The sequence below is a fragment of the Chiloscyllium plagiosum genome, unplaced genomic scaffold, assembly GCF_037043375.1.
Source record: "Chiloscyllium plagiosum isolate Xiang-an unplaced genomic scaffold, Cpla_swu_hap1 HiC_scaffold_43, whole genome shotgun sequence".
Classification (NCBI taxonomy): domain Eukaryota; kingdom Metazoa; phylum Chordata; class Chondrichthyes; order Orectolobiformes; family Hemiscylliidae; genus Chiloscyllium; species Chiloscyllium plagiosum.
In genome coordinates this window covers 3,593,990-3,603,412 of record NW_028270181.1, presented here as the reverse complement: position 1 = coordinate 3,603,412, position 9,423 = coordinate 3,593,990, and positions in this window count along the sequence as shown.

Genomic DNA, 9,423 nt, shown 5'->3' with positions numbered 1-9,423 from the left:
CTAACCTGCACATCCCTCGACACTATGGGTATTTTAGCTCGGCCAATCCACTCTAACCTGCACATCCCTGGACACTATTGGGCAATTTAGCATGGCCAATCCACCCTAACCTGCACATCCCTGGACACTATGGGGCAACTTAGCATGGCCAATCTACCCTAACCTGCACATCCCTCGACACTATGGGTAATTTAGCATGGCCAATCCACCCTAACCTGCACATCCCTGGACACTGTGGGTAACTTAGCACCCAATCCACCCTAACCTGCACATCCCTGGACGCTATGGGTAATTTAGCACCCAATCCACCCTAACCTGCACATCCCTGGACATTATGGATAATTTAGCACGGCCAATCCACCCTAACCTGCACATCCCTGGACACTGTGGGTAACTTAGCACCCAATCCACCCTAGCCTGCACATCCCTGGACATTATGGGTAATTTAGCATGGCCAATCCACCCTAGCCTGCACATCCCTCGACACTGTGGGTAACTTAGCACCCAATCCACCCTAACCTGCACATCCCTGGACGCTATGGGTAATTTAGCACCCAATCCACCCTAGCCTGCACATCCCTGGACGCTATGGGTAATTTAGCACCCAATCCACCCTAACCTGCACATCCCTGGACGCTATGGGTAATTTAGCACCCAATCCACCCTAACCTGCACATTCCTGGACACTGTGGGTAATTTAGCACCCAATCCACCCTAGCCTGCACATCTCTGGACTCTATGGATAATTTAGCACCCAATCCACCCTAACCTGCACATCCCTGGACACTATGGGTAACTTAGCACGGCCAATCGACCTAACGGATGACAGAAGTTTTTTTTTTTAAAAAGTGTGAAAGGGACTAGAAATCTCCACAGAAATGTGGAATGATATCTGGGACAATGCTAGAAGAATTACTATTTGTAACAGAACCCAGGCTATCCAGCTGAAGATACTTCATAGGGCCCATATAGCACCGGTTCGATTGGCAAAATTTAAGGCAGGAGCATCTCCAATGTGTCCTAAATGCAAAATAGAAGTGGGCACTCTTGTACATTGCTTATGGACCTGTCATAAGATCCGTGGATATTGGACTAAAGTAGCAAGTACCCTGACAGAAATTTTAGGAACGGAAATAAAAGTGGATCCCGTATCTCTCCTCTTGGGCTTTTCGAACTTTCCCTCCCTGGACACGTACGGGAAGAGACTATTTTCTATTCTTTCTTTCTGTGCAAGGAAAAATATTTTGATGAACTGGGTGGCGGAGGGCCCCCCTGGACTTTCAAATTGGCACAGACTAATTATGGAATGTATTCCCCTTGACTTCCTTACAAATATGGTGCACCGAAAGACCGAATTATTTTATAAAATATGGCAGCCCTTTTTGAATTACATAAATACAGATATTTCGGCTATCCTAACAAGGGCTTTTATTTAATTGAGACTACAAACCTGGCTGGTCCGCGGCCCCTCGGGGGAGGAATCCCGCACGAATACGGGTTTTATCATATCTGATGTTAACACATCCCGAGCATGTAAGAGACTTAAATATACACCTGGTTAGTTGTAGGTTAAACTAGTAGATAGTTGAGTTTTGTCTGTTTGTTTTTTTTTGTTGTTTTTTTTTTCGGTTTCTTTTTGTTGTTTTGTTTTTTTTTGTCAAATTTTGGCTATTGTATATTTGAGCTAATTGTATATCAATGTTTATATCTGAGAGTTTTGTTTATTTTTGTAAACTTGTAAAAATGTTAAATTTCTAATAAAAATATCTATATAAAAAAGTGTGAATGCCTTTGAATTGTATAAACCACTCAACCTTTTACAAACATTTCAAAATCTCCGAGATCCACAAGAGAACAAAATTGACTTTAGCACAAGCACCTTCACCGTAGCTTCTTATTCAGTAATACTGAAATTCCCCGTACTTCCATCGTAACGTTAACGGAATTCGCAATCAAGTGCAGTAAATGATCACTGCTGCGCCACCCGTTCCCAGTTGAACATCAGTGAGGTGCTCACACGGTGCCTGAGTTGCTGTAGCCTGGGCGCACCGGGATTTACCTCCCAGAGATACTAAACCTTGCTCCTACCAAAATTCTCTCTATGTGGAATAAAAGCATCATTACCAATTCGATAAAAACACAGCGAATATGCAAATTGCTCTAACGCTTATTCCCCTTGGCAAAGAAAATAAAAAGCCCGCTCGTTTTGTACTAAGTTTAGCTACAAAGCATAAGTGCGTGAATGGGAAAGGTTTGGAGAGCTGGGACTGGTTCAGTTTGGGATTATGTTCGGCATGAACTGGTTGGATCGACAGGTCTGTTTCCGTGCTGTATGACTCTATTAGTCACGGTTTGGAGATGCCGGTATTGGACTGGGGTGGAAAAAGTTAAACATTTTGAGAAGATTTATAGCTCAGGTTGAGGTTCTGGATGTAGGTTTGCTGGCTGAGCTGGAAGGTTCGTTTTCAGACGTTTTCAAACAAAAACGAACCTTCCAGCTCAGCCAGTAAACCTACATCCTAAGTTAACAATCACACAACACCGGGTTATAGTCCAACAGGTTCACTTGGAAGCACTAGCTTTCAGAGCACGGCTCCTTCATCAGGTGGTTGTGGAGTAGGAAGCTACTGAATAAACCTGTTGGACTATAACCTGGTGTTGTGTGATTTTTAACTTTGTATGAGTCACAGCACACTGACATCGTTGCGCTGGCTTTTCCTCCGTTGTCCCGCCTTGTTGGGTATGAACTTGTATGAAATGCTGGCAACCGAGGGCAGAAGTTCAGTTCTGTTGGAAGATTACCTTCTGGGCTTAGTTTTCGGCGTTGTATTTGAAGCCATGATTTGGAGATGCCGGTGTTGGACTGGGGTGTACAAAGTTAAAAATCACACAACACCAGGTTATAGTCCAATAGGTTTAATTGGAAGCACACTAGCTTTCGGAACACTGCTCTTTCCTCAGGTGATTGTCACCTGATGAAGGAGCGTGGCTCCGAAAGCTAGTGTGCTTCCAATTAAACCTGTTGGACTATAAACTGGTGTTGTGTGATTTTTATTTGAAGCCAGATCTTTGTATGGAGTTAACCTGGATTCACCTTCCCAGTCTCGGTGTTCCCGCAGTCAGTGGAAGAGGAAACTTGGCTAAATCTAACGAAGATCCCTTCCCTGAGCCTAGTCCCAATCAAACAGCCCATGTCTAAACATGTTTAAAACTTTCCGGGGGGGGGGAGGGGGGGTGTCTCTAATGGTACCATTCACTACTATGAGGTTAGAGTAGTGGGGGTTCTGGTGAGACAGTGGTAGTGTCCCTACCTGTAGCCCAGAGGCTACAGATCCATGTGTCATAGCAAGTTTTGTTTGGGAGTGAGGTGCTGCAGAGTTGCAGTCAGACCCTCCCAGGAGCTCACTGAGTGTTTCTATTCCATTTACAGAGCGACCTTATCTCATTCTCCGGGGCGGACTGTCCTTTGTCTGAGGAAACCGGCGGACGGCAATTGCAAATCCCTCCAATTCATCTGTGAATGATCCTACAGTTAAAAATTATGATCCTATAGTGTTGCTTTAATGTCTCCAGTCTCTGGTCAGGGATGTGCTCCCTGTGGAGTAATACTGTGTCCAACTGGAAACTGTTGGTGATGACAGATTGTGTCAGTGTGGAATCCTGTTGGGTCGTTACAGAATTAGCAGCGTTCGTCAGATGTTCGTTAACGTAATTAATGCACTCGAAAGAATACCCAGAAATTACATTAGATTTGGTTGTTATTGGACAGGCGTGCACACGGTCCGTGAGCAATGAATGATGGGGACTTGACCAGTGATTTGGGTAAAATTTGAATGAAGGATGTAAGGAAACATGTAGCTATTCCCCAAGTACAGAGTTTGGGATCTCCACAGCGCCAGGATCAAATAAGAAAGATTCAAGGGGGACCCCATAACAAAACTTCATGTCAAACTTTTCAGGAGAGTCTCATTCGTTGCCTTTGAAACAAGAAGGTCATTTGAATTTTTAGTGACATTTATTCAGCCTGTTACCGACCACTAACACGACTTTGTTTTGATTATTCACACATGGGCAGTGGGCGTCCCTGGCTGGAGCAGCATTTATTGCCTATCCGCTGGTGACCTTCCCGAACCGCTGGGTTTCATTTGGTGTAGGTGGATCCTGCAATGCTGTTAAGGGGCGGAGGGAGTCCTACTGGTGTAGGAGCCAGTATTGTAAGCGCGGCCTGGCTATTATTATCAACAGGCACAAAGAACATGCTGTTTGATCCACTACTCTTTGGGAGTTACAGCCTACCTATCTGCATCACACTGGCGCTGAAATTCATATACCACTCAACTCATGGCTGCCTCTTTCACTCTATAAATAAGCGGAAGAGGTGTAGTGGACAGAGTACAACAGGATCTTGATCAGATGGGCCAATGGGCAGAGGAGTGGCACATGGAGTTTATTTTTATTTAGATTACTTACAGTGTGGAAACAGGCCCTTCGGCCTAACAAGTCCACACCGACCCGCCGAAGCGCAACCCACCCAGACCCATTCGCCTACATTTCCCCTTCACCTAATACTATGGGCAATTTAGCACAGCCAATTCACCTAACCTGCACATTTTTGGACTCTGGGAGGAAACCAGAGCACCCAGAGGAAACCCACGCAGACACAGGGAGAATGTGCAAACTCCACACAGTCAGTCGCCTGAGGCGGGAATTGAGCCCGGATCTCTGGCGCTGTGAGGCAGCAGTGCTAACCACTGAGCCACTGTGCGTTTAATTTTGATAAATGTCAGGTGCTGCATTTTGGAAAGGCAAATCAAGACAGGAATTATACATTTACTAGTAAGGTCCTGGTCAGTGTTGCTGAACAAAGAGACCTTGCAGTGCAGATTCATTGCTCCTTGAAGTCTCAGGTAAATAGGATAATGACGAAGTCACTTGGTATGTTTTCCTTTATTGGTTAGAGCATTGAGTATAGGATTTGGGAGGTCATACTGCGGCTGTACAGGACATTGGTTAGGCCACTTTTGGAATATTGTGTGTGATTCTTGTCTCCCTCCTATCGGAAAGATATTGTGAAACTTGAAGGGGTTCAGAAAAAAATTACAAGGATGTTGCCGGGGTTAGAGGATTTGAACTATAGAGAGAGGCTGAATAAGCTGTTTTCCCTCGAATGTTGGAGACTGAGGGGTGACCTTATCGAAGTTTATAAAATCATGAGGGACATGGACAGGGTAAATAGACAAAATATTTTTCCTAGTGTGGGGGAGTCCAGAACTAGAGTCCATAAGTTTGGATGAGAGGGGAAAGATTTAAAAGGGATCTAAGGGTCAAATTTTTGACATGGAGGGTAGTACATGTATGGAATGAGCTGCCAGAGGAAGTGGTGGAGGCTGGTACAATTACAGCATTTAAAATACATCTGGATGGATATATGAACAGGAAGGGTTTAGAGGGATATGGGCCAAGTGCTGGTAAATGGGACTAGATTAGGTTGGGATATCGGGTTGGCATGGACGAGTTGGAGCGAAAGGCCTGTTTCCTGCAATACATCTCTATGATTCTATGACTCTAGTCAGTGGAGTGGTGTTAGCTGATACCTGTAACAAGATGCTGCCATCAAGCCAGACAGATGTTCTACCTATTGCTCAAAAGTGACAGATTTTAAGCTAACACTCCTGTAGTTTCCTGCCGTTTATCTCCTTCAGTGTTTGAATAAAGGCATTGCCATTGCTTTCTTTCTACTTAAATGAAGCATCACCTGATCAAGGGAGTTTGAGACAATTAAAAGCAATGCTTACTTCCTTTAAGATTCTAGAATAAAGCCCATTAGGACCCCAGTACTCAACAACGCACAGCTTCAACCATTTACTCTCTTCTGGTGATGGTAATTTTCCCAAGGTCCTCCCTCTCTTTCCTGATTTATCCTTCCTTCTAGGATGTTCAGAACATAGGAACAGGCCATTCAGGATTATCCAATGCGATCATGGCTGCTCTGTGGCCTAACTCCATGTATGTTACTGTATTCTCTACAGTGAAGACTGATACATAATACCGGTCCAATTCATCTGGCATTTCCTTATTTTCCATTATTAATTTCCCAGCATGACTTTTTAAAGCTCACTTTGTCAATTCTTTTAAACACATTTTTAAAAACTCTATCTGTTTTCATATTTCTGACTAGCTTTCTCATTTGAGCTAATCTTTCCCATCTTTGCTTTCAATCTTCAAAAAAAAGATCTCTCGTCTTCTGACCTGCCACCCCTGTTTTCACATAATTATACTGTGGATGCTGGAGATCTGAGACAAACAAAAACAGAAATTGCTGGAGAAACTCAGCAAGTCTGGCAGCAGCTGTGGAGAGAAAACCGAAATAATCTTTTAAATCCTGTGACCCTTCTTCAAAGCAGGAAGATCATAAAATGAATTGTCACCAAACTCCCACTTAAAATTGGACAGCGCACCAAATAATAGAAACACAGTTAATGACAGTTACAGCAGTGTCTCCCATTTAAATAGGGCAAAAGGCATTGGAGATGGTGCAATATTGATGAGGTACCATAGGGAAGCTTGTGCATTCCTAATTTCTCTTCCTGCACTGACAGTTCATCCCCAGTGGATAAACCTGCCTTTGACCTTCCAAAGGAGATTTCCAGACAATTAATCTCTCTGGGGTTAGAGTCACAGTGCATAGAGCTTCACTTTCTCAAACATCATTCAAAAAAAACACTTGAAAATTAATCCCAATCTCCAGCACTTTCATCCAGTACTTTTGATGCCTATAAATAATGCCAAGAAAATTAAAATTCATTATTTCACAGCTAGTGTAAGAATGACTATTACACATACAAAAACATTTGAATGCTCTTGGGGGAAGACAGTCCCTGAGGTTGAAACCCCATAAAAAAGCAAAAATCAATGCAGGTCTCCACTTTCCATTCCTTTAAAGCACCAATAGCTGCAGATTAATTATTGATGTTGCTAAGAATGGGCAGAAGCCTTCATACAAATTATTCGTATGGAGTAGGACTGATGTGGTGTTCAATGCAAATGCTTAACATCTTAAAATTTTCATATGTCTGGAGTGAAATTTCTTACTAAGTATTGTTGCTTGCTAGCATCACTTTTTTAAAATCATGATGTTTAGCTGATTTTAAAGCTGAATCTTTATTCATTTCTCATCACATCCTTTTCTGCATCACAGATTTCTTGAGTAATAATTTTCAAACACTGATACAATAATGTAATCATCTAACACCTACAGTCCAATAATGAATGTATATACAATGTAAGTAGATTCAAAATCTATTTATGTACATTTTAAACCTAATTCTCAGACCCCCTGCCTCTTTGCATCAATGGCGGTCTAATCCATTTTAATGCAGGTCTCTTTATACTAATTCTGAATATACACAAGTGATAGCCACAGCTGGAGCCCAAATGCTTAATGGAACAAGGCTGGGATGCAGTGTTCTAACACCATTTACAATTGGTGGGTGGACACACAGGAAAAGTTAACACTTTGCAGGCTGGCCCCTGATTGCTGCTTTAGCTAGTGTTCCCACACTACCGTTGACTGTTATACACACATTCACATCATCAGACAATTGCATGTTCTGATTTAATTCTTCAAATCTTCCTATTCACATCCTAACATAAAAGGCAGTAGCTTTGATAGAGTGCTAAATGTTAACCCAAGCAAATTCCAGGCAATGATCAGCCATCCTTCAGCATGTGCACTAAATTCAACCTCAGCAGAAATGCAGGCTCAAGGACTGAATAAAATCTCCTGTTAAATTTTTGGTAACAGCAGTGGTTCAGTAAGTAGCGTGCTCATCTTTTAGTCACATGGCTAGTGGGTCCTGGTCAGAGAACTAAGCACAAACTCCAAGATATCACTCCAGTGTAGTAAACACTGCACCATCTTTTAGATGGTACATTGAACTCACAACCATATCCATCTCTAGCTCAATATAACAGATCCTATGAAATTATTTTGAATGGCAGGGATGCTCTCCCCAGAGTTCTGGCCAAAATGATCCCTTAATCAACACATTATTGATCATTTTTCTAGAATTGTACATGGGAACTTGTTGTGCATAAGTTGGTTTGCTGTGTTTACATTACAAAAGTTCAAAAGCCTTTAACTGATTATAAAATGCCTTGGGACATCCTGAAAAGATCCCTATAAATACAATTCATCACAAGCATTCCTGACAAGTAGTTTTGAGAGTGCAAATGAGCAATCAGATCTTAGGATGAGATACCATTTTCAAATCATTAGAGTGTCATGTTATGATGTAGCAAATTATTGTGCTTTGATATGTTACTTTCATCCTATCAACCTGGTGAGTAATTTCTTCAAGTTTCCTGAAAGTGGAACTTTACCTTATCCTTAAAAAAATTTCAGCCTGTGTAGATGACACCAATGCCTTCCTTCATCAGGTTTATATCTTAAACACAATAAAAAAAGAACTAGTGTGTCTATTTAAACCTATCTATTCCCTGTGTACCCAAACATTGATTACATTAACAGACGAATGAGCTGGGACAGCATATTTGATATATTTAAATCACTTAGATTCAAAATGTGATGGATTTAGTTTGCTTTCCTTACTGATTGATCTGCCATTACTTGCCTGATATCCCAACAAGCTAAATGAATTCTGAAAATAACATCTAGACAAGGTCTGACTTTGCAAATTATGACAGTCTGATTACTTAGCAGATTTTCATGTTCTTGAGTTATTGTAACACCAATTAGGCAGAGTGGGTTATCAAGAAAAAATAAAATATTTGTGGTTATGAATTCACAAAAATAGCTGTTATCCAACTGGGAAACAATTCTGGATACAAACATGCAGAAAGTGATAGTATATTTTCATAAAAAGCTTAAGGGATTCCTGAATGAACAGATTGTCTGATAAATTGTATCTGGTATCATACACTATACCCAAGCTAACCTGATTCGAACCAAACCAGATCTCCACGCTCTCAAAAATAACTCCTGCCTTGAGCTCCAACACTCAGGGGCAACAACAAAAGAATAGGATCTTGAATTCTTGGGGCAGGTGGGTTGGTAGGACTAGACTGGATTTACACAGTGTGCACTGTACACAAATGTAAATTGGTGTGAGACAGCACATCAATGATTTCCTACATATCAACAGTGGTGACATGTCATTGGCTCTGAAGGACATTGATATGTCCTGAGGTTGTGAAAGGTGGTATATAAATGCAAGTTTTTGTTTTACAATGTTGGAGTTCTTGCACACCATAATCCAATCGTTGGTAAGCACCTGAAAACCTGTGTCTTCAGTAAGAACAGAGTACCAGCAGCTCCACGCCTAGTTACCAGCAAGGACATGGTTAAATACGTTGTTTGGAAGCAGTTTTGAAAAGCGACAATTGGATGTTGATCTCCTGAAG